The 26,723-nt window shown below is 39.0% G+C and overlaps 2 long non-coding RNA genes across 2 annotated transcripts in view; one reads left to right on the top strand and one right to left on the bottom strand.

Moving 5' to 3' along the window:
• The window catches only part of LOC105746506 (uncharacterized), a 33,404-nt gene that overhangs the window by 3,133 nt on the left and 3,548 nt on the right, over positions 1–26,723 (top strand). The window contains exon 2 of the long non-coding RNA XR_001118849.2: positions 26,473–26,566. This is a non-coding gene — a long non-coding RNA (uncharacterized lncRNA). The remainder of the gene's footprint in view (positions 1–26,472; positions 26,567–26,723) is intronic.
• Positions 22,497–24,358, bottom strand: LOC105746505 (uncharacterized). The gene is made up of 3 exons (XR_009186157.2): positions 24,151–24,358; positions 23,067–23,160; positions 22,497–22,805 (listed from the first exon to the last, which is right to left on the bottom strand). It is a non-coding gene; the product is annotated as an uncharacterized lncRNA (long non-coding RNA).

Here is a 26,723-nt window from a genome sequence, read left to right as displayed (position 1 = left end):
TGATAGGCCACTATGCAGTTATTTATAATCGTGTGACGATAGTATACGACACAGAAAAATGGTATAATGATTCCGCATATTGGAAATGTTGATGGACCCGCCCTGACCACACCCCCTTATAAGAAACACTCTGCCACACACCGCTAGAGCCTCCAATGGGAGGGACAAAGTTCCACCACTAGGCCCCTCCCTCCACTGTAGCTAATTGGCTTAGGGGTGAGGACAGAGCAACCAACCAGCAGACTCGGCAGCAACCCGGTCTCTCTATGGCCTTGATGGAGAAATTATCTGGGCGAAGTTTGAAATTTATACTAAAAAAAAACAAAACAAAAACAACCCAGAAACTATAAGACAGTAAGGATGGGGGGAGCTCAGTTAAAATGTCACAAGGTAGAGTTGAGGCTAGAGGGTGCTGTAAGAAGTCATAAACTGAAATTATGCGGGATCAGAAATTAGGAATAAATAAAGTCGGTTGGACTCTGAGCAGAATGAGGTCAAAGGAGGGGCGCTAGCCATGTGGCATCCCTGCTGCGGAGGCTGCTTGCGATTCCCACTCCACGAGATAGGCGCGCAAACCCAGCTTCTGTTCTTGGAATTCAAGACCATTCCCTTGTCATTCCTTGTAAATCCTTTCCGTACGCCCTTTGGATGGACCATTTGCCGTGCCTCTCTTATCTTGCAACTGTTACAAAAAAGAATGTGGAAATACTGAGTCTGACCGCAATTTAAATTTTTTAGTGTGTGCTTACGTGCATGGATGGATAGAAAGTAGAGTCACAAACGTACCAACAGAATCCTCAGATGTACCAACATTAGGGGGCTTCTTTATGGTCACCTAAAAAATACTCCTCACTGGGTGCCTGGGACAATGAGACTTGGCAATGTTCCAGTCTTCTGTGGCATAAACGTCTCCGTTCAAGTTACACAGTTATTTCAAATTCAACCCCTTAGATTTTTCTTAAAAATATACCTGCATGTATACAAAATAACATATTTATCAGACCATTCACTGCAATATTGTTCGTAGTGACAGCATTGTTCATCAGCCAAAGAGTTAAATCGTGAAGCATTCTTAAGAGTAAATCATCTCCAGAAAACAAAGAATGAGTATACTTTCTTTGTATTGATATAGAAATCCTAATGACATATTTTAAATGGAAAAAAGAAGTCCAAAACAGTTATGCTACATTTGATTTTTTAAAAAGGAAAAGTAAGACGTTTCTCTGTGAACCTCTGTACCTTGTTTCAATTTATGAACTGAGTATATTGCTCTGAAAATGAATTTAAAGAATTTTAAAGTAGTAATAGTCAATCCTTTTTCTTTTAAGATATTTATTTCTCCTCGCCCGCTTGCTGTTTTTCACTTGCTGTGTCTGTTCATCTTCCTTGTTTCTTTCAGAGGCACCAGGAGCCAAACCAGTTACTTCCCAAGTGCTGGTGGGCGCCCAGTCGCCTGGGGCACGTCCACTTCCCAGCGTTCAATCCTTTATGAAAGCAGTTTAGAATACCTTGTGTGTGACTCTGGCCTTCCGACTTTACTCTATGTCCCCCTAAATAGCATCTGTTCAGGGCTTGTTTTCTACCTGGTCAAGCTCTCCTTGCAGGCATCTGTTCTGACGCTGGCGGCTGGTGTACTTCATTAATGTGGTCAGGCTGAGGGGTGGCTCAGGCTGACTCGGCCGTACCTTAGCTCTTGTTCATGTTTCCGTACCCTTGGTCTCTTCCAGATCCTCCTCTGCTTTGAGTCTGATACCACTGCCGCCTCTACGCGGTCATCCTGCCCAGGCCTGCCAAATTCACCGGGCAAGTCGAGGGTGGGCTCTGAATTCCAAGCCGCCAAAGGCAAGGCCTCTGCTACACGTTGAATTAATGTAGTCCAACATTTCCCAAAGGCGTGTCGTTTGGAAATTCTGCATACTATAGCTCCCTAAAAATACATATATTCTTTTTTAAAAAAAAGGAAAAAATTATCTTCCTTGGTTTAATTCAGTACTTTCCAATCTTATTTAATCACAGAGTTCCTTTACACATGATAATTATTTATAGTTTAAGAAATGCTCATTCCTTTTGGAAGTGATGCTGTTATTTATCACTCATCCTTCTGTTGAGGAAACAATCTGTGTATAGCATAATATGTATGTATGTATGACAGAGTTTGGAAATATGGAGTTTGAATTCCTGCTCATTATCATTGGCTGTGTGTCCTCAAGCAACCTGGGGATTTTGTTTTGTTTTGTTTTTATAATGTAGCTAGTAATAAATATATCTTGGACTTCATAATAAAGAACCTGACTCAAAAAATTTTGTTCAATCTTGGATGTCCATCCTGTTTGGTCAAGAGAATGCGGACTTTCTTCCTTCATAACAGCGGGTTTTAATCAAAGTAACAATACATTCAGGAAAAAAAGACTACCTTTCCCACCTATTTTGTGATAGTTGTGGCCAAGTGACTAAACTCTGACCTGGAAGATATAAGAGGAAATATTGCATGGGACTTCAGGAGAACAGCTTAGAGAAAGTCGGCTCCTTTCCCCCACCTCCTTCCCATTTCTTGAATTGCCTGAAACTCTGGAAGCCGTGTTGGGTGTCAGGGTGACCTCGAGGATGAAAGCAAGCCCAGAGGAACAGAAAGAAGGAAGGAAACCACATCCCTTATTACTTCATGGAGCCCCCAAAGCAGTCTGTCTCCAGATTTCTTTAATGCAGAAAATAACCCTTGTGTTATTCAGCCCCTGAAGTTGGTTTCTTTTAAGAGCACCTGACTCAATTCCTAGTTGATCATGAGTGAGAATTCATTCATTCAGTAGAATATTATTGAGCATCTGGGTTCCAGATATTGTGCTAAGTATTGAGTCTTCCAATCCTAGATACTAGAATAATAAAAATAAAAAGTTACTGTTATGAATACTGTGCTGAATTTCTTTCCCGTTTGTCCCTCCTAATCCACTCTTCACTCCCCCTGCTTTGTAGCCCTGTGGGAAGATCTATGTGAACACCATCAGTGGGCTCCTTCCTCTTTGGTTTCCAGTTGGGACTGTCAGTGAGCAGTCCCAGCAGGGGTCAGAGGGAGAGAGGAAGGGGGCTGGGGCATTTATTTGTTTGCCTAGTTCCCTTTGTGGGACTGCCATATACTGGCTTCATCCCTCTAGGGCAAGTCACAGCTCCTCTGAGGCAGCGCCCTCCATGCAATCTCTCTGTCTCTGGGTTCTGGTAACTGCCCTCTCTGCTTGCCCCTTCAGGACTCAAGCACGTCCTAGTGCCCAGCGGTACTATGCTGGGATTTTGCCACACACTTCCTATGCCTTTACAGAGTCCCTTTTCAAATTTGTCAATTGGAATGTGCCATCTGTTTCTCTCTGAGACTCTACTGACACAGAGATCATTCATCAAGAACTTCTTTTGTGCCAGGCACTGCTGGGTAGACCATTTCCTTAAAGCTTCACAATATTGCCCACAGTTTACAAAGTAAGGGTGAAGAAGACAGAGGTTAAGTTAACTATAATCAAGCTGTGAACCAAGTTATTTAATTTTCCTAACCAGGAAACTTACAAAGATAAGCTCGTGCCTGTATACAACAGTACAGTCAGCATTTTATCATGCACTACTCCCTCAACCTCCTCCCCCCGCCCAAACTTTCCTTCTTGAGTCTCTTGCCCCCCGTATCTTGGTGCTGCCTCTTGGGATCTAAGGCTCCTGCTGGGGTGCCCTACTCTGGGCTGCCCTCTAGCCAGTCACCTCCCCTGTGCCCCAAGTAGCAGAACACTGCCGCCCTTCTCTTCAGTAATGGCAGAGACATTTTGGTGGCTATGTCCTCTCTGACTGCTGACCTGCTTAGTAGAAGATGGTCTTGTGCAAGAAACATCTACCATATTTAGTTTTGTGAAAAAAATTCTACGGCAACTCTCCACCAAAGTAATCTGATTCCTGTCATTGTTTTGCCTGATGTGACTTTTAAAATTCTGAGTTATATATTCCACACTAGGAGAGGAATTCTCTTGGCAACATGTGGAATTAACAGAGGTAAAAATAATCATTTTTGGTAGTGGAACAAGCCTCCCTATTACCTTCCATTTGTGTAGAAAAAGCCCAGACAAATCTATTTATCATTATCAACTGACAATATGTAATTTAGGCTCCTAAACACTTTCACATTCTTTTTCTACACAATAATACATTTTTGAAAAGAGTCAGCTATGCCTAGAAGTGCATTCAATATTTCCCCAGACAAATACATTCTAAAGTTTTAATTTATTTGTTTTTAGTATTACTGGGAGGCAGGAAAAAAATATCCAGCTGGTTTTAGGGGCATGATGAATCCTTCATGCAAGAAACTTTTCCAGTCACATTTCAAAAGCAGCCCACAAATGTGCACATTCTCTTTCCATTAGCCAAGCAATGCTTGACTGATTTAGCACATCTTCACTAGAGAAGACTTGTTTATATCGAATGATACCGATGGCAAAGCATTCTGCCAAAAACATTCTGTAGCACAAGTGTAAGGTTTGTCTGAAGCGTAGAACTGTACAGACTCATTTGGTTTGGCATGGTACATTTAATCCTGATATAAAATTGTATTCTCTGGAGTCTTAGGGTTGTTCTGGGAGAAGCAGCGGGGCAACAGGGGGAGGGAAGTGTAACCAAGGAGAGGAGGGGTTCTGGCCCATTTTCAAACCAAATTTCTTCTGCTTTTACTAGTTGTATAAAGAGCGCTGGCATTCCACTTAAGATATTGTTTGCCAAGAATGTTCCATTACTAAAACAAAAACTAAGAAACAAGAATGTTTTCAAAGTAGTGATCTAGTTCAAGGCTGTCATTTTAAAATTTAAAAACTACGTTCTGAAACACAAAGCACTCTTCTAAGTGCTATGCTTAGTTATTGATGGAGCTGGGCCCTCTATCAGGTTCCCTGATTCCTAGTCCAGTGATGTTATCATGTTTATATAATTAGGCTGTATCACGCATATGAGCAAGAGCCCATAAAGGGGAGAGTTAATATATCAGTCATTATTTATCTGACACTTGTCTGTCCATAGCAGGCCCCTGGGGATGCGGCATTGAACACAATGAGCATGTCCATCGCTCTCATGGGATTTTACTAGTCAGGCAGGAAATAAGTATCAGTTAATAACCCACGAGCTTTCTATCAATAGCTTCAGCTGCTGAACCTCCCTTATTCATAACAAGAACTGTCAATAGAGATAATGTTTAAAAGTCATATCATATAGTCTCATGCTGAGAACAAAAACCAAGTTGCTGAGAACAAAAACCAAGTTGCAACAGAGAAAAAGGAAGCAGTGAACTATAATAATCCAGAAACAGGAATAATTAGGTCCCAAGTAAACAGAGTATGGCATGCATGGAAGAGCATAAGATAATAGAGATTTTAAAAATTGCTATAAACTTGCCATTGTAAATTTTTGAGAAGTTTTATTCATTTCTTTGTGTTGTTTATTCAGTTTGCTTGAGAATATCCCCTTAATTTTCCCAAGAATTTTTTTGGGTACCACACTTTGCAAGTAGCATTTTCATAACATGCCTTATAAAGATCAAACTAAACACAAATAAGATTTGAGACAGACTTTGAAAAAGAAATAGACCATTTGAGGGGTGATTTCTGAGCATCTAGGGCTATACAGACAACAAATCAAAATATCTCATCAATTCTGGCATAAAAATTCAATTCCTTCAGGCAAACCAAATGTAGAACTTGTGAACCAAATAACTGCTAATGACTGAGTTAACACAGTGAAGTCTATTCTAAAAGGTGCAAAAGGACTATTTTAAAGTTTCTATTTTCATTTTAATTTAAGTAGATAAATGTTCTGCTTCAATTTCTGAGAAATTTTGACTGTGGGTACAGTCTTTCCAATTCGTTCTTTCCTTTAAAAGTTTTCTCAAAATCATGTTTCTATTAATCCCCAAACCCTTTACTTTCATGATCCAAAATTTAAGCCAGAAAGTGTTTTTCTTTTTTAATAGAGAAAGCTCATTTATGTGGCATTGCCATCATGGAATAGTGCGTAATAGCATACAAATTCTAGAGAGAAATCATTTTTATTATATATGAATTATTTGGCTTTAAAATGCAAACAAAAGGCGGCGGACTTGGCCCAGTGGTTAGGTTGTCCATCTACTACATGGGAGGTCCTCGGTTCAAACCCCGGGCCTCCTTGACCCGTGTGCAGCTGGCCCATGCGCAGTGCTGATGCGCGCAAGGAGTGCCGTGCCACGCAGGGGTGTCCCCCACATAGGGGCGCCCCATCAGGAGAGCCACCCAGCAGGAAAGAAAGCGCAGCCTGCCCAGGAATGGCGCCGCACACACGGAGAGCTGACACAACAAGATGACGCAACAAAAAGAAACACAGATTACCATGCCGCTGACAACAGCAGAAGCAGACAAAGAAGACAAAGCAAATAGATACAGAGAACAGACAACCGGGGTGGGGGAGGGAAGGGGAGAAAAATAAATAAATAAATCTTTTTTTAAAAAGGCAAACAAAAATCTTTCATATAGATTTATACTAATGATTATTTAATTTTTTGTGATTCAAATGGCATTACCAAGGTTGGACTTCAGCATCATCACTGTAAACATTTAATCTCAAGGTAATAGAAATGATGAAAAGATTGGGTTAGTTTTTACTGACTCATGGACAAAACTCATGGACAAATGCTTTAAAAATGAATTCTGTGAATTTTTTACTTGCCATTTGTATAAAAAGCAGCTTAAAAAAAATACAAAGCAAACCCTAACACACACACAGGGAAGCGGACTTGGCCCAGTGGTTAGGGCATCCATCTACCACAAGGGTGGTCTGCGGTTCAAACCCCAGGCCTCCTTGACCCATGTAGAGCTGGCCCATGCACAGTGCTGATGCACGCAAGGAGTGCTGTGCCACACAGGGGTGTCCTCTACATAGGGGAGCCCCACGCACAAGGAGTGCACCCCATAAGGAGAGCCACCCAGCGCAAAAGAAAGTTCAGCCTGTCCAAGAATGACGCCGCACACACAGAGAGCTGATGCAACAAGATGACGCAACAAAAAGAAACACAGATTCCCATGCCTCTGACAACAACAGAAGTGGACAAAGAAGACACAGCAAATAGACACAGAGAACAGACAACTGGGGGGGGGGGAAGGGGAGAGAAATAAATAAATAAATAAATAAATCTTAAAACACACACACACACGCACACACACAGGTGCATAGTTACATATACTTGTCTATCTCCCCAAATCAGAGATGAACTCTTTATAAGTACAGCTTGAATCTTGCCTAGCACAGTAGCCCAACCCAAAGTCAGTACTATTAAATGTTCATGGAGAGAATAAATCATAGTACTTTATAACATTTTATTTGCATTATTTAGTTTTATTTTTCAGAATGTTATAACTGAGAAAAATAGACTCAAAAAAATTGAGACTTGAAGTATTTGTTTTTTACAGTCATAATACTAGTTTGTGTTGGAACCAGAACTTGACTCTTCTGACCATATCCCGTCTCCTTTCCACTCTGGGTCTCTACTTCTCTGCAGAGAAGAAGAAGAGAAAAGCTTAAGGTATTTCTGTTATTTTAGCAAAGGAAATGTATATTATTTATTTATTCTCTAGCACTCAATAAACATTTGCTGGACCTATGTTGAACAGAAATTGTCTCCCTTCTATTTTTAATCCCTAAGCATTAGGAAAAAAACACTACTAAAAAGCATACTGAGGAAGCAGGCTTCCCGTCTACCACATAGGAGGCCCTGGGATCGCATCCTGGGGCCTCCTTGTGAAGGCAGGCTTGCCTGCACACTGTGCAGAGCTGCCAGCCCGCCTGTGCCGTGGAGAGCCAACTCAGCAAGGTGATGCAGCAGAAAGGGAGACAAGTAAAAAACACAAAAGAGCATGCAGTGAATGGACACACAGAGAAAAAACAACAACGACGACAACAAGCAAGGCTCAAGGGGGGGGGAATAAAATTTTTTTAAAAAGATAAAAAATAAAACACCTTAGATATATAGAGATAAGTAGATATATATGAAAAGCATATGGAAAAGTTTACCCTCAGGTGGGGAGATAGCACTGAGTAAGTACTAGTACTAGAACTAAGCACCAGGGATTCCTGCGCTCGGCTGCTGACCACACTCTCTGAACCAAATAACTGACATTTATTATCATATGTTAGCTTTTCGTTTCATTCAGATGTTGTTTCCAAAAGACTCTGACAATTTCTTCCATGAATGACTTCCTACATAGGAAAAATAAAGTTTAGAATCCTTCTTATTACTTGGTAAATGCTTCCTTTGAATGTTTTATACTTATTTTTTATTATAAAAGTAAAACATACACTTGATACAAAATTCAAACAAGTAATATGTTAAATAACTCACCTTGTCCCATTTCAAACAAATACCTTTTTCATTTCCTTGTAAATCCTTTCAGAAAATCTTTGTTCATTTGCACGTGGATGTGGGTGTTTCAGTAAGTTCTTTTAAAGTATAATATAACTATGAATCTTTTAAAGGTCAATTTTTAGAATAAAGCTACAAGGCATGACAAATATCTATGCAGTTATTATTGGATACCACCTCCAAGCTTTTGCCTGTAGTACTTCAGTAAAAGAACCCTCACAAACAAAACTTAAACTGCTATTGTCTTATATTTATTAGGCTAAAATCCCTGAAGCATTACTTTAAAAATTTTGTTTTGACCTACCTTGTAATTAACTTCCTTCCACTTCAGTTCATTCCACTCACCTGAATAAAACATTTTCCAAAATGCCTACAAGTGTAAAACCTATACAATGTCATGGAAAAAGAAGAGTGAAGGGAAACGGATGTTGTTCAAGAGATTGGGCTCCTGCCTACCATATGGGTGGTCTAGGATTTGATTCCCAGGGCCTCCTGGTAAAGGCAAGATGGCCAATGTGGCAAGCTGGCCAATGTGGCAAACTGGTCCAAGTGGAGCGCTGGTCTGTGCAGGAGTGCTGGCCCGCATGGCAAGCTGGTCTGGTGTAGAGCTGATGCAGCAAGATGACACAACAAAAAGAGACAGAGGAGAGACAATAAGAGACACAGCAGACCAGGGGCCTGAGATGGCCCAAGAGATTGGATGTCTCTCTCCCACTCTAGAAGATGGCCAGGATCGGTTCCTGGTGCCACCTAAAGAGAAGACAAGCAGACAGAGAAAGAACGCACAGCGAATGGACACAGAGAGCAGACGAGGAGAGGGGGAGAAATAAATACATCTTTTTTAAAAAAAGAGAAGAGTGAAGGCAAAACCCAAAGAGTGGATGCCAGTTTGTTTCTTTTGGGCAAGTCATCAAACTGCTCTCCTCTTTTCAATTTCTTGCCTATAAAATGGGGATAGAAATTTCTGCTCTGCATACTTCATGAGATAGTGTGGGATTCAAAGCAGACAGTTCAGTATTTGTACTTGGAATAGATAGTATGTAGTCAATAATTTTTCAAAACTAGTTTATGAACTTTGGTTTTAGCATTCATGTCATGGTCATGATATGGCATTTGGAAGGGTTGCATGCAAAGGATCTTAGTATTCGGAAACTTTCTTTGGTAAAATGTGTTTCCCTTAAGCATTCAAAGCAGAGCAACCTGCCAATCTTGCGGCACAGCTCCTCCCAGAGTTTGAGAAATGAATTTATCCCAACCAATCATTGAATGAAGAAAAACATAAAACTGTGCAGTGATGTCTTTAAGAAGGGTAATGTCATAATTTATCCTCCAAACCAAGACACATTGGAAGATGAAAGAAGGTACTGTTAATAATTATTCAGAAGCAAAAATTAAATTAAATTAAAAATAAATTTAAAAAATTATGCAGGACAACAGGCATAAACTAGGACTGTTCTGAGCAAACCAGGACTTTTCATCAACTGACCTTGAGGGTTAGTCTGAACTTAGTAGGGTGCATCAGTATCATGACCACTGCTTAAGGACATGGTTTGATAAAATGTCTGACTGCTTCATCCTCTGTTCTTTAGAGCTTTAGTCTGTGACGAAGTTTTTTCTAGTCCCCAGGGAAATGGAAGCATTAAGACTCAATTGTGTGGTTTTAAAAAGCTGAATTGATTTAAAGCTTTGCATTTTATTCTAAGATTATGTCCTTCCCACTCTTTCATGATACTGGGGAAATTGAAAAATTGGAAGCCTTCTTTTGGTTCCACCAATTTTAAAAACACAGTAAATACAAATGATTTTAGGAGAACCAGCAAAGATGGTGGTGGGGAAAGGAGCTCCTAGAGTCAGCTCCTGCTACAGGGCAGTTAGCAAAATCAGCGCTATCTTGAGCTAGCTGAAGCACCTGTTTGGAGGCTTCACAAGGCCAGAAGAGCATCCTGCAACATCCTTGAAGGAATGAATGGAGGAGACTGTCCATCTAAAGGGAAGACTCGTAAGTAGAGTGCTCCACGCCCTGGAGGCCGGTGCCCATCCTCCACTGGAGGCACAAGCCACCTCGGGAGCTGTTCTGTGGCTGGAATAGAAGTCTACTTCCCAAAAATGGGGAAGGAAGAGACGGTTGGGCACCAGCTTCAGCTGCTGATGAGTAAATTTGGCTAGCTAAAGTATAATCCTAAGAATAGCTGAAGTTTGAGCCTGTCCAAGTCAGAAAGAGGCCAGGAGCCACCATGTTAACTCCACACCTGGCATGAAGGGAAGTGGGGTGGACTGAAAATCCAGTGCTGGTGGAGACCAGCTTCTTTCCATCCAGGTCAGATTGTAGCTCTAGCCTAGGCCCCAGTATCACCTCCAGTAGGGAGGAAGCTGCGCAGACCTGTGCCAGCCTCTCTGGGAAATTATTGGTCAAGCTGCGGAGGCCAGTAATTATCCTACTCTGGCTGCAGGAGCCACCCCAGGAGCTGTTCTGTGGCCAGAATTGGAAGCTCCATTTCCCAAAAACAGGGGAGAAGACGGTTGGCAGCTGATTTCGCCTACTGATTGGTAGACTCAGCTGGCTAAGATATAACCCTGGGAACAGCAGGGGTGTGAATCTGCCCAAGTTGGAAAAGGCCAGTGGCAGCCATTTTGACTCTGCCCCTAGCCTGAGGGGAAGCAGGACTGAAAATCATAGTGATGGTAGGAACCAGTTTCTTTTACCCAGATCAGCCTGCAGTCTTAGACTAGGCTTCTGCCTCACCTCTGGTAAGAGAAGAGGCTGGCAAGCCCTGCACCAGCCTATCCAGGTAACTGCCTACCTTTGGCTGGCACAGATTGAAAATCAGGAGTCTACTGGGGCAACTGCAGTCATCTTGGACCTGCACTGCATAGATTGCTGCCCACACCTGCAACTCCACCCCCTGCCCCAGGCAGAGAAGAAAGGGGCATGAAGCTTCATCAGGCTCTCTGGGCAACTACAGTCTAGGCCTGCACAACTTGGATTATTCCACACAGCTGTGACTCTGTCCCTACCCCTAGCAAAGGAGAAAGTTGGGAGAAGCTTCATTGGTCCCTGGCACAATGAGGGCAGCTTGAGCCTCCACACCTTATAACACCAACTACATCCTTGGCTTGTACTACACAATCAGCAAGGGAGAAAGGGCAGGAAACCCTAAACTAAAGAAAAAACTGCACCCAGAATAAATCCTCTAGTAATCCAGATGCCAAGAAACCAACAAAAAATTACAATCCACACCAAGAAACAGGAAGCTATGGCCCAGTTAAAGGAACAAGATAAGCCTCCAGATGATATAAAGGAGGTGACACAACTAATCATAGAGGTTCAAACAAACATCCTTGATAAATTCGAGATGGCTAAAGAAAAGAAGGATATTAAGAAGACCCTGGATGAGCACAAAGAAGAATTTGAAAGCATACATAGAAAAACAGCAGATCTTATGGGAATGAAAGGTACAATAAATGAAATTTAAAAAACATTGGAATCACATAATAGCAGATTTGAGGAGGTAGAAGAAAGGATTGGTGAGCTTGAAGAAACAGCCTCTGAAAGTGAACATACAAAAGAACTGATGAAGAAAATAATGGAAAAAATTGAACAAGTTCTCAGGGAACTAAATGACAGCATAAAGCATGCAAACATACATGTCATGAGTGTCACAGAAGGAGAAGAAAAGGGAAAAGGGGCAGAGGGAATATTTGAAGAAATAATGGTAGAAAATTTCCCAACCCTATTGAAGGACTCAAATATCAATGTCCAAGAAGCACAATGTACTCCCATTTGAAAAAATCCAAAGAGACCACATATCTGAGACACATACTCATCAGAATGTCAAATGCCAAAGACAAAGAGAGAATTCTGAGAACAGCAAGAGAAAAGCAATGCATAACATATAAGGGATACACAACAAGATTAAGTGCTGATTTCTCACCAGAAACCATGGAGGCAAGAAGACAGTGGCCTGATATATTTAAGATACTACAAGGGAAAAACTTTCAGCCAAGAATATTATATCCAGCAAGACTGTCTTTCAAAAATGAGGGTAAGATTAGAATATTCACAGATAAACAGAAACTGAGAGAATTTCTAAGCGAGAGATCAGATTTTCAGGAAATACTAAAGGGTGTGCTAAAGCCTGAAAAGAAAAGACAGGAGAGAGAGGCCTGGAAAAGATTATATCAATAAAATAAACTAAAAGTATCAAAGATGTGATGAAAATAAAATATGACAGATGAAACTCAAATAGTCAGGAATAAACTTAACCAACGATGTTAAGCACTTGTATTCAGAGAACTACAGATCAATGTTAAAAGAAATCAAAAGAGGCCTAAATAACTGGAAGAACATTCTATGCTTATGGATTGGAAGACTAAATATCATGAAGATGTCAATTCTACTCAAATTGATATACAGATTCAATGCAATCCTGATAAAAATTCCACCAACATTGAGGAAAACTTGAACACAGGATCACAAATTTATTTGGAAGGGTAAGGGGTCCTGAATAGCCAGAAATACCATAAAAAGGAAAAGCAAACCCTCATCTCCAGACTTTAAATCATATTACCTAGCTATAGTGGTAAAAACAACATGATACTGGCATAAAGACAGACACATAGACCAATGGAACCAAATTTATGGTTCAGAAACAGATTTTTGAGCCTGTCAAACCCACACAGCTCAGGCGGAACAGTCCATTCAACAAATGGTGCTGGAATTGGATATCCATAGCCAAAAGAAGTAAAGAGGACCCCTATTTCACATCTTATCCAAAAATTAACTCAAAATGGATCAAAACCTAAAATTAAAAGCAAGAACCATAAAACTTCTAGAAGAAATTGTAGGAAAATATTTTCAAGACCTGGTGATAGTCTGTGGATTCGTAAAAGAGATGAGAGGAGGACTGAGATGGACTACTGATATTTAAAGTATGTAGAAGTTTTAATTACCTTTACTGTAAAAGTGTGGAAATGCATAGAGTGGATGGTAACACATAGTGAATAACAGCTAGTTTATAAATGGAGATGTGACTGAAAATGGTAGTCTAGATATGTAAATGCCAATTGACAGCATGCTAGAGAATAGTCTAGTAACTGAATAGCATAATAAACCAAGAGGTGGATGAGAATTGTGGTTGATGGTACAGATGCAAGACTATTCTTTGTGAGCTAGAGCAAATGTACATTACTACTGCAGGGTGTTAGGAATGTGGAGAAGCATGGGAAAAATACAGCTGGAGTGAACCATGGACTGTGGTTAGCAGTAATAATATAATATTCTTGCATCTATGCCAAAGACGTACTGTGTTAATAATGAGGCAGTATGGAAAATGTGAGCCAAATGTACACAGTGGACATGGTAACATTCAGATATTATCTTATCTGTAGTAAATGTTCTGCCACAGTGTGGTGTGTTGATGGAAGGGTTGTTGTTTGGGAATTCTGCATATGTGCATGATTGTTTTATAAGTTTACAACTTCGGTCATGAAAAAATATATTTAAAAAATAATAATAGGATGGGTTGGGGAAAAAACACACCAAATATAAGATAAGGACTATGATTAGAAGTAAGATTTTGACAATAGTCTTTCATAATTTGTAACAAACTTCTCACAACAATGCAAGGTGTTGGTGGTGGGTTGATATATGGGACCCCTGTATGATGTCATGCATGTTTACTTTCTAAGTTCACAACTTTTACTGTACACTTAATTGTATATGTATGTTCATGTATAAGTGACATAAAGATGACAATAATAAGGTTGGTTGGGGGGAAAGTACTTTGGTTAATAGTAATATTTTGACAGTGCTTTTTAATCATTCATTAAAAAGGTTTAACCACATGCAAGTTATTGGTGGTAGGGTGAGTTATGAGAGTCCTGTACGATGTTATATTTGTTTGTTTTGTAAGTTCATGACTATTATTATACACTTATTGTTTATGTATCAGTGACATACTTCAATAAATTAATTTTTTAAAAAATGACTTTAAGTGGAGCAGTTATAGCTCAGTGGTTGAGCACCTGCTTTGTATGTCCAAGGTCCCAGGTTCAATCCCTTGTATAAAATAAATAAAATAAAATAAAATAAATAAAATTCTGAAATCTAGAGACTTACTTGGCCACCAACATTATAGCTTCCCTGCTTTTTTGTTTTTGCCCTGACCCCTCAATAAGACTAGTGGTCTTGCCCCTCACTCCTTCTGACTTGGATGACCCTTTCAAGGTTTGTCCTTGGCTTGTGCCCTACTCTGGGTTGACTCAGTGAGAGCTCCCACTTCTCGCAGATGTTTCTGTGGGCAGCTGCTTCTCCATACCCCAATCTATCCTGGGAAAATGGGACCCCAAGCAATACAACAACTCTATGTTTCTTAAATGTAAATTCCTAAGAGGTAAGCCATTAATAAATCTTAATGACTAGCTCAGACCCTTGAAACAAAATGTATTAAAAGGCACATGCAAGAAAGCATGTAGTAGTGAAATAATTTCAAAACTGTTTAAGAAGAATTTCAAAAGGACAAATTCTCACGCTATTTCCTACTGATTAAAATCAAGATTTTTAGTCATTGGTCAGCAATCACCATTGGAAATAAAATTAGATTCAAAATAGCATGTTCTAAATTTGTCTTTTAAATCTCACAAATTGTTTTCTGCCTCTAAAATGTTCCTTCTCAGCCTCCATTCTTCCTCCCTGGATTTTAAACTTGTCTGAGTGGTCTACCTCTATCATTATTCTAACATTGTGCTTTAATGAAATGATGGTCGAATGTCAGGTAATTGGCAGCATTATGCCTGGTTCTGTGTTGCACAGTTAGGAGAGTGGATGTACCCACATTGTGGAGATCAGTCTATAGGGCCGTGGGTGGGAAACAAGAGAAAGGAGGACAGACTCCCCTGTCCCTGGTGTGGATGGAACATCTGTTCCTTTCTAGTCAATGGTAAATCAGACTTTCCACAGCATGACAACCAATTTCTGAGTAATAACTGTGTAGCTGTATTAAAAAGAAATAGTATGCTCTGTAAAAATAATTTTAACTTGGCAAGTGGGGCTTTAGTTTTGAAATCTTATATAAGATTAAATAGCCTCTTATCATCATTCCAACATTGGATTTCAACAGAGATCCAAAGGTGTTTTGTACTCATTTAGATGTAAGACAATAAATAAGGAATGATCCTCTCCTCTCCACTCCTGACCAGGCCCCTGGGTGCAGACACTCACGGACACACATTAAACCAGTAGGAGATGAACGCATATGATGAGCCAGGCTGTGTAAGGGAAGACAATACTTTTCAAGACCAGCAAGGTCTCTGCAGGTGGGAAGGGACAGGCAGTAAATGACCTTCAAACAAATAAATGAATAGGTAGAAAAATACCAGGTAAAAATGAACACCACGTACTATAACAAAGAATTAAAACAGGTTGATGTGGGAGCTACTTTAGAGCAGTGTCAAGGAAGCCATCTTGAAAGAGGTGTCCTCTAAGATAAAATCTAAACAACATGGAGCCCACCACAGACAGGTCAGGGGGACTCCCTCCCAGGCAGAAGGAACAACTAGGTCAGAAGCCCTAAGATGGAATAAGTGACATGTTTGAGGAAGGGGAAAGTCAACTGGTTAGAGCAGAATGGAAGAAGGAGAACATGTTGGCAAGGCCAGTTCACATGAGGCTTTGTAAGCTGAGGTAAGGAGTTTGGATTTTATTCTATTCATTGCTACATAGGATCCATATAAGAAAATACCTTCATTTTACATAACCATTTTATTGTTGATGAGACTTTTTCCATTATATTTTATAATGAAGAGGGTTGTAGGTACCCCCTAGTTCCCTTGTATATGCATAACAGCCCAATCCCTAACACACACTATTTAGATATTAAGAAAACATAGCTAGAACTTGTTAATACCTTTTTTTTTTTTTTTTTTTTGGTACATTTTAAAAGTAGTACATGTTCTTTCTTAAAATTTGAAAGTAAAAAGGAAGACTATATTTTACAAAAAGAATATAGAAATGATGGTAAAAGTGGAGTGAAGATAATGAGGGCCATATTAAATGGATGAAGATTGAGGTATCTATGGATACAATATCTAGTTGGGTTTCTTCCACAGGCATTTGGAAATACCAGTTTGGAGTCTAGCCAGTGGATTTTTGTTGGAGATATAGATGAGAAGCATTTGGTTTAGGTTATCTCATTATCTTCACCCCACATTTACCATTATTTCTATTTACTTTTTGCAAAATGTATTGGAGGGAAGAGGATATGGCTCAAGCAATTGGCCTCCCACCTACCATATGAGAATCCAGGGTTCAATTCCTGGGACCTCCTGGTGAAGGCAAGGTGGCCTGAGCAGATAGCTAGCCCACATGGAGTGCTGGCCCACAAGGTGTGCTGGCCTGCATAGGATTGCTGGCCTGCACAGAAAGCTGACACAGCAAGATGATGCAACAAAAAGAGACACAGAGGAGAGACATCAAGAGACACAGCAGACCAGGGAGCTGAGGTGCAGACAAGAGATTGAGTGCATCACTCCCACTCCAGATGGTCCCAGGATTGGTTCCCAGTGCCGCCTAAAGAGAAGACAAGCAGACACAGAAGAACACACAGTGAATGGATGCAGAAAGCAGACAGTGAGCATTAAAAAAATGAGGCAGGAGAGGGGAAATAAATAATTAAAAAAAAAAATGTATGGGAGAATGAATTCTCTATATTGAAGTCTAAATTTTCCTAGCACTAATATAATCCTTCCAAACCCAAAATATAAACTTGAAATTTTTATTGTGTAAGTTCTTTATCATCATATAAGGCTGTGTGCCTTGGTTTCTACTTTCATTAAATACAATAGAAACCTTTTTTTTTTTTTAAGATTTTTTAAAAAATTTCTTTCCCCTTCCCTCTCCAACCCTCCCGTTGTCTGCTCTCTGTGTCCATTAGCTGCGTTTTCTTCTTTGTTCACTTCTGTTGTTGTCAGCAGCAAGGGAATCTGTGTTTCTTTTTGTTGCATCACCTTGCTGTGTCCGCTCTCCGTGTGTGCGGTGCCATTCCTGAGCAGACTGAACTTTCTTTTGCACTGGGCAGCTCTCCTTACGGGGCGCACTCCTTGCACGTGGGGCTCCCCTAAGCGGGGACACCCCTGCGTGGCACGGCACTCCTTGTGCGCATCAGCACTGCATGTGGGCCAGCTGCACACAGGTCTAGGAGGCCCGGGGTTTGAACCACGGACCTCCCATGTGGTAGATGGATACCCTATCCACGGGCCAAGTCTGCTTCCCACAATAGAAACTTTTATATTGATATTTTAGTGTATACTGTGTCCAGTGCTATTTCCTTACCCTTTTCTCCCTAGAGTCAGTGACCAATAAAATAATTTTCCTGTAGTCTAGAGTTTACAGTCTAGTGATGGAAAAGAAAACATAAGGAAATAAATATAAGGCAATGGGCTTTCACCTCTAATATAAACAAATTCAGGACGTCACTACCTGGGATAGTCACTAGGGAGCATGTCTCTGAAATCTGAATCCTTCCCCTTTCCCACCACTCTTTGGAATAATCATTAATTAACATTAATTAACATAAGATCAGGGGCCTTTGTTAAGGTTGTGAAATGTTTGCAATTTGATAGTTTAACTTGAAAGCAGTGAAAATGGGGCATATCAGGTTGTGTATACATTATCACAATAAAAATTATATTAAAAATTTTTTAAAAAGAAAACTATAAAGAAGAAAATCTGATATATAAGACGTGGATGAACCTTGAAGACTCATGTTGAGTGAAATGAGCCAGACGCCAAAGGACAGATATTATATGAGCTCACTGACATGAGATAACTAGAATAAGCAAATTTAAAAAGTCAGAAACTAGAATATAGGTGACCAGGGGCTGGGTTGGATATTGGGAGTGGGGAGTTAATGTTTAAATTGCACAGTTTCTATTGGAGCTGACTGTAAAGTTTGGGTAATGGTTGGTGGTGATAGTAGTACAACATTGTGAACATAATTAACAATATTGAATATATATTTGAATGTGGTTAAAAGGGGAAATTTCAGGTTGTATACATGATACTAGAATAAAAAATTTAAAAGAAACAAACATAGGATGTAAAAAACAGTGAAACCCCTTGTAAACAATGGACTATAGTTAATAGTACAATAATAAAAATGTTCTTTCAAGGATTATAACAAATATACCATGCTAATGCAAGGCATTTTAGTTTCCTAGGCTGCTCAAGCAAATATCATGGACTGATTCGACTTAAACAATGGAAATTTATTTGAGTATGGTTTTAAAGCTAAGAGAAAGTCCAAATCAAGGCATCATCAAGGTGATGCTGTCTTCCCAAAGACTGTGGTGTTCTGCCTGCGATTCTTGATCCTTAGCTTGTCACATGGTGGCATCTCCTGGTTTCTCCCATCTCTTCTGGGTTCTGTTGATTTCAGCTTCTGGCTGCTTCCTCTGTGGCTTTCTTTCTGCCAGTCTGAATTTCACTTCTCTTATAAAGGACTCCAATAACAGGATTAAGACCCATTCTGACCGAGGTGGACCACACTTTAACTGAAGTAACCTCATCAAAAGATCCTACTTACATAGGATTTACACCCACAGGAAGGTTTTTCTAGGGTACGCACAGCTTCAAACGTTCACACAAAGTCTTAATAATAGGATAGTATATGGAACACTTTATTTTATGCATGATTGTTTTGGTAGACCAACTTCTCTTTAAAAAAAAAAAGTTCTTTCCTGAAACTTGAAAGAAAAAAAAAAAAGCCCGTAGAGAAGAAAAGAAGAGAATCATTGTCACCAGTAATCCTCTTATTCGGACATACTAAATATCTTCCATTTGCCCCTACAAATCCACTTTTCCCCTTGTCTGCCTTGCTCTGTGCCTTAGGAGCCTGATCTGTATAGGCTGCTTTAACCAGCTCCCTTGTCTTCTGGCTTCCTGAAGGGTTTGGCTAATGAGAGGAATGAGCAGGAGCTTGGAAAGGTGAAAGAAAGAGAGATAGGGGTATTTATCCTCCTACTTTGTTCCCTGCTGGGTATCCATGGGTTGACCTCATGTCTCTGTAAAATACCAGCTTTTGTCAGACAGCCCTCTCCATAGTCCCTCCTCTCTGGGTTCTGGCAATTGCTCTCTTTAAATCCTGCCCACACCTTTATAAATACTCCCTTTACTAAATCTTTCTCAAAGTATCCAGTCTGATTGTGCCAAGCATACTCTGCTATGAACTTGACAGACTAAAAATAATATTTTGTATATTTATTTCAATATAATCCAGTAGCTACTACTTATAGTGTGGATCATGCAAAGGCATGATCCCCACATTATTAAAAATTATTTGAAAATATTATTTGCATGGTAATATTATATTCCATTCACAATTTAAATATTACCTGATTATTGAACACTCAGACTGCTTCCAGTTTTTTGCCATTATTAATAACTATGATGAACATCATTATCTATACTCCTAATTATTCTATTTAAACATATTTTTCCCTATTCTGGTTTATGAAAATATTCTCTATTTTCTCTGTTCTTTATTTCTATATTTTCTTCTCTTTACCTTCTATTCTAAAAGCTTTTTATTTTGTCTTTCATATTTAGATCTACAATGTGTCTGAGGCTGATTTTTCTTCTATATGGACCTCCCATGGGATACCGTCCCAGCACCATTTATTGATATAATCATCCTTTTCCCACTGTTCTGCAATGATACATTTTTCATTAATTAAATATCCACATATTTGTAGATCTCTTTCTGGGCTTTAGTCTGTTCCATTGGTCTATTTGTCTACCTTTATTATGATGCCACATTGTGCTAATGAATGTAATTTTATAATAATAAGCCTAGATATACAGTAAATTCTTCCAGTTGGTTCTCATTTTTCAAAATTGTCTTTTAATTATTTTTTTAAGGAGGAGAAGGATTCTGGGAGGGTTCTTCTGCCTGTTAGTTTAGTTTTAAATTTTATTTTAAAATTACCATACAGTAATGTTTACTTTTTTTTTTTTTTGGAGTAGTACACTTCTATGAATTCCAACACAAATATGGATTCATGTAACCACCACCACCATCAGAATATAGATAGTTCCAGTGCCCTTAAAACACTCTTGTGCCATCACTTTGCAGTAACATTCTCCCTTACCCAAAACCCTGGAAATCACTGATATGTTCTCCATTGCTATAGTTTTTTGTTTTTTGTTTGTTTGGGTTTGGGGTTTTTTGTTTTGTTTTGTTTGCTTATGAGAAGGTTATATAAATGGAATCATAGCATACATAACCTTTTTTTTTAAGGTTTTTTTATTGAAGATTATCATTCATACATGAACACACATGAACAATAAGTGTATAGTAAAGACTGCGAACTTACAAAATAAACATACATAACATCACACTGTCTCATACATCACCCCTTCACCAACTCTTTGCATTGGTATGAAACATTTGTTACAAACTATGCAAGAGCATCATCAAAATATTACTACCAACTATATTCCTTATCTTACATTTGGTGTATTTTCCCCCCAATAACATGGATGAGTCTTGAAGACATTATACTAAGCAAAGTAAGCCAGACACAAAAGGACAAATATTGCATGGTCTCATTAATATGAACTAAATACAAATAATAAACACATGAAATTAGAACCTAGAGTATAGGTTATAATGAGATAAGAGGAGGGTTGAGAAGAACTATGGATGCTTAATGTATGTAGAAGTTTTAATGAATTTGACTATAAAAGTGTGGAGATGGATGGAGTTGATAGTAACACATTATAGTGAGTAACAACTGGTTTATAAATGGGATTGTGATTGAAAAAGGTAGTCTGGGGAAGTAAATATCAATAGAAAGAAAGCTAAAGAATAATCAAGGGAATGAATAACACAGTGACCCCAGAGGCAGTTGAGAATTGTGGTTAAGGGTACAAATGCAAGAGAGTCCTTCTGTGAGCTAGAGCAGATGTAGATCACTATTGCAGGGTAGTGGGAAAGTGGAGAAACATGGGAAAACTACAATTGGTGTGACATATATAACCTTTGGAAACTAGATTCTTTCACTCAGCATAATGTCTGTGATATTGAGCCAAGTTGTGTGCATTGTTAGATTGCTTCTTTTTATTTCTGAATAGTATTCCCTGTTATGCATTCACTCACTTTAGGACATTTGGGTTGTTTCTAGTTACTAGCAATTATGGATAGAACGTCTATAAACGTTTATGTACTGGCTTTTGCATGAACACAGGTTTTCACTCACTTGGAGATACCTAGGAGTAGGATTGCTGGATAATAAGGTAAATGGATGTTTACCTTTATAAGAAACTGCCAAATTGGAATCAGCTTGTCTCTATTTATAAAAATAAAAATTTCTGAGGTTTTTATTGGAAATGATTAAAACTATACATTAATTTGAGGGAAATTGATACCTTTACTCTGTTTAGTTTTCTAATCCATAAACATGATATGTCTCTCTGTTTATTTTCTAGACCAACAAATTCTTCTTTTAGGAATTTATCATATAAGTTAGTCATTTTCAAAATGTTCTATATCATGGTTACTCCTTGAAGGATGGTTTATAATAGCAAATTTTTATCTACCTAAATACTCATAAATAGGAGACTATTAGATAAATAAACATAGAAACTTATTCACACATGAAATATCTGTGAAAGTAGGAAGCAGATGTGGTTCAAGTGATGTGATTGGGCTCCTATATGCAATATGGGAAGCCCCGAATTTGATAAATGAAGTAAAATAAATAAATATTTTATAAAATATATCTGTGAAAGAACAAATCATTTGTCTTTGGGGATGGGAACTGGCTACCTACAGAATGCTGTAGGAGGGAGATTTTTACTGTATAACTCTTGGTGCCTTTTGAATTTTGAATCATCTGCATGTACTATTTGAAAAAGTGAAGTAACAATTTTAAAATATTAAAGTGGCTTTTCTTTTATAATCACAGGCTACTGAAGCCAGTTCACTGTTTTTACACCTTTGATATTTTGCTTTTTGATTCTTGTAACAAGACAATGGCTTGAGTCCTATGGACAGGTGATGCACGCTTGTTTTGATTTTTGCCTTTTTAACAGAAGCAGAAAAGCAGGGTGGAGGTTTCAGTCAACTCCAGAGACAACGTTTTTTCTTTTTAAAGATTTATTTATTCATTTATTTCTCTCCCCTTCCCCCTCCCTCCCTGGTTGTCTGTTGTCTGTTCTCTGTGTCTATTTGCTGCGTCTTCTTTGTCCGCTTCTGTTGTTGTCAGGGGCAGGGGAATCTGTGTTTCATTTTGTTGCATCATCTTGTATCAGCTCTCCGTGTGTGTGGCACCATTCCTGGGCAGGCTGCACTTTCTTTCGCACTGGGCGGCTCAGAGACAATCTTGATGCCAGTAGTACTGGCAGGGATGACTGCAACAACAATGGTTGTACAATGGTTGTTAGTGTTGGCAAATATTATGGGAAGATACCTTTTAGTGGCAGTAGCTGCAGTGGGTCAGCAAAGGGAGCCTGCATGACCTTGAGTGGCCACCCTAAAATGACTTCTCTTCAAAGTCAGCCAGGATCCATGAACAGCAAGGAGCAGTGGGTGAGATGCGGAGTGAAGGAAGGCATTGGAGCAACACAATTGGGGGTTTATGGGGTGATAAATCTTAGCAGAACTTCCCTTACTGTTGTGGACTTTGCAGGAAGGTGTGATCCCTTCTGTTGAGAGGAGTAAGGGTGAGTTCTTCAATTCCAGGATGTATTAAGTTGTGTTCCTGACCTGGATGAACATGTTATGCTTCAGGGACTGCAGTAAGTCGACTATCCAGTTAGCTCAGTACAACCCAAGAACACTTTGCCTTTCAAAGTAGTTACCTGGATTCATCCCCAAAAGGTTGTAGCTTTCCAATAAAAGCAAATACAAAGACTCACTTTGAATAAACTGCGTGTACCTTCTCATAGTTTTCTATGTCAGATTTCCAGAGAAAGCCCATTATTCCTCTAAATGAGTTTTCTGAACACGTAAACAAATAGAGCATTCTGTTCCTCTCATTGCTTGTCATAATGAATACTTTCAAATTAATGTATCACACAATTAATATGTATGACATTGTTGTTGTCTTATAAATTCTGTTTGAAATAAACAGGCCCATAGTAGTAGAATAGATGTATATGGCTTCAAATATTTTCAAAGCTTATTTCTATTCCTTCCATATAATTTCTGAAAGAGTAACAGAAGAAGAATAAATGCCTCCTATCTTGAGTAAATTTCTGGAATCTAATGAGAAGCGCGAAACAGTAAAAATGCGGAGCCTCAAACCTGAAATCATTCAATATATATGCAACAAATATTAGTTTCTCTCTCATCTCAAATGTTGACTGTAATAGACATTAGATTTGTCTATGGCTATTGATATTGTTTTACAGTAATAGGGAAAACAATTAGAATCTTCCATATTTCTAGAGAGATACTTTCTAAGATAAAATTCTAAGTCTATTCCAAGCTAATATGAACATTAGGACAACTTCAGAATAATATAAGTTTAAAAGGAAGGAGGTTATTTTGCAAAAGTACTTTGATAGATGGTCAAAGTCAAGATGATGAAAATCAGTATATATTAAACAAAATCTATTAAGAAAAAATTACTTTCATGCATCATTTTTTTAAAAAAGAGCAAAAGGTACCAAGTTCATAATAAATAATCATTTCTGTAATTCTTACCTTTGGATCTGCCCCAGGAGAAATTTTTTCTCATCAACATTAACCTACCTGGGTAATTTCTATACTCTTAATTTCTCCTCTTCACTTTTCAAGTTTTATTGTGTCTTTCAGAGAGATGCAATGACATTTAGTAATTCAGATTTTACAATGCTGTAATATTGTAAAAAATGTTACAACATATGTGTAAATGGATGTGAGTGGGTCTTGGAAGCCTCAAAGGCCAGGTCTAAAAGAAAGACCAAGAGTACTTAAGTTTGAAAAAGATTTAAGTGCCATCGAAGTATATCTCAGCGAACAAAACAACAAAACACTCAGAGAAGCACCAATTTAACTTTTTTTTTTTAAGAGATTTATTTATTTCTCTCCCCTTCCCCACCCACCCCGGTTGTCTGTTCTCTGTGTCTATTTGCTGCATCTTCTTCTTTGTCCACTTCTGTTGTTGTCAGTGGCATGGGAATCTGTGTTTCTTTTTGTTGCATCAGCTCTCCGTGTGTGCGGCGCCACTCCTGGGCAGGCTGCACTTTCTCTCATGCTGGGCGGCTCTCCTTATGGGGCGCACTCCTTGCGCGTGGGGCTCCCCTACGTGGGGGACACCCCTACGTGGCACGGCACTCCTTGCGTGCATCAGCAGTGCACGTGGGCCAGCTCCACATGGGTCAAGGAGGCCCGGGGTTCGAACCGCAGACCTCTCATGTAGTAGATGGACGCCCTAACCACTGGGCCAAGTCCGCTTCCCCCAATTGAACTTTAAACTTTAACAACATAGCTTCCTGGTGAATCCAAGGAGAGAGAAAAAAAGCAAAATGTCCCTAGAAAATGGGTTGTTAAAAATTAGTTAATAGAGGGACTTCAATGATCTCCTTATCCAGTGGTAAGACTAAATTCTTTTTTCAGGAACTAATTAGAAACCTAGGTCAGTTGTTGATTCATTTCATAATTGATCGCAATTAAAAACTCTTTGTTTTTAGCTCTGTGTCATATCAAATGGAGATGTGTGTACCAAAAAGTTGTAATAGAATAATCACATTTTAAATCTGTCAGGAACCTTAGAAAGCATTTAAAAATCCAAACTTGCTCACCTGCCCCCAGTTCCTACTCTACCGCCTGTTTATTTACTGAAGAGAAACAGAGAGGCTCGAAAATTTGTCCAAAGCCAGTGGCAGAATTGGATTCAGCCTAGAAGTTGCCAAATGTACCAAGAGTTCACTGCCTTTCTGACATTACTCATGATGTTTTAAAACTCAGTTTTAAACTGCTCTTGGAAAGTTTTATGGAAACCTTCACCTTGTCCCCCATCTCTAGACTGAGATGCATGCCCCTCTATTCCCTTTTCTTTGTAAAATGATGACATGGCAGGTATCTGCTATGTTGAAATCATTGATTTCCCTCCATCTCCCTCATTAGACTGGAGATCTCAATGGCAGAAACCGTGTGTCTTAATTTTTGTATCCTCAGCATCTAGGAGCTTAATAAATGATCAAAGTCTTTAAAAGAACTTAATTGATAGAACCAAGCCTCCTTACTTCCAGGACTGTACTTTTTCCACTACAAGTCTTATACTTGGGCAATGGAAACTATTTATTTATTTATTTTTGTTTTTCACTATGCATCTGGGTATTCTGTTTGTTCATGTGTTTTGTCTATACAGCCTCCACATCTATTTTTCAGTTAACGACATTGGGAAATCTCTCCAGGCCTGGCTCCAGGAGTGCTCAGGAAACCTAGTCACTGCTTCATGCCTCTGGCCAGACGGCTTATTCTAGGAAAGAGACAGAACTCCAGAGAGATGAATCTGACTAAATCTCAGGACCATTCTAGGAACTTTTTTGGAGAAGAGGTTCTCTTTGGGCTGGATCTAATAATAATTTTAAAAAGCTGTTTAGCTTGAATCCACCTGGGACCACTACCTGGAGCCTTATAATGAGCAAAACAAAGTTGAGAGAAAAACAAAGAAAGATTTGATGACATTGCTTTAGCTCCTGCACCTAGCAATGCTTGAAATAAGCAGTATCAGTTAGACTGCTTTTGGCTGCAAATAATAGACCATCCCATTAAAAGTGAGCATTTATTTTCTTCATGTAACAAAAAGTCCGGAGGTCAGTTGTTAATAGCCCTGATTCAGTACACCAACAGTTAGGGCTCTTGGCCTACAACTTTTGTCCCAAATACTTCAGCATCACATCTTCACACAAACATGTCCAAAAACAGGAAAGAAAAATGGATTCTCCTCGAATTTTCTCTCTTTTTATCAGGAAGGAAAGCCTTTTCCAAGGGTTCCAAGCTGACATCTTACATCTCTTTGGCCCATGCCCATACTCTAGCTGCAAGGGAGCTGGGTTAAGTGTTACCTGTCATTTTCTACCTCCACAGTAAGAGGCAGATTCTTCCAGCAAGGAAGAAGTGATGATGGGAGAAGATAGACAAATAGCAGGGTCTACCACATTATTTTCCATGAACTTTTCAGGTATGTGAAGAAAAAAAAGCTCACTTATTTAAGTCATTTTGAGTCAGGCTTCTGACCCTTATAACGAATAATGGATTGTAAAATATTTGTTTTTAAAATGTATCTTTTTATTATACATCTTAAAATATTTTAAGTGAAATTTCTTGTGTTAGTATAT

This window comes from Dasypus novemcinctus, chromosome 6 (assembly GCF_030445035.2).
Source record: "Dasypus novemcinctus isolate mDasNov1 chromosome 6, mDasNov1.1.hap2, whole genome shotgun sequence".
NCBI lineage: Eukaryota > Metazoa > Chordata > Mammalia > Cingulata > Dasypodidae > Dasypus > Dasypus novemcinctus.
The sequence above is the reverse complement of the archived record's forward strand: the minus strand, read 5'-3'. Positions and strand labels throughout refer to the sequence as shown.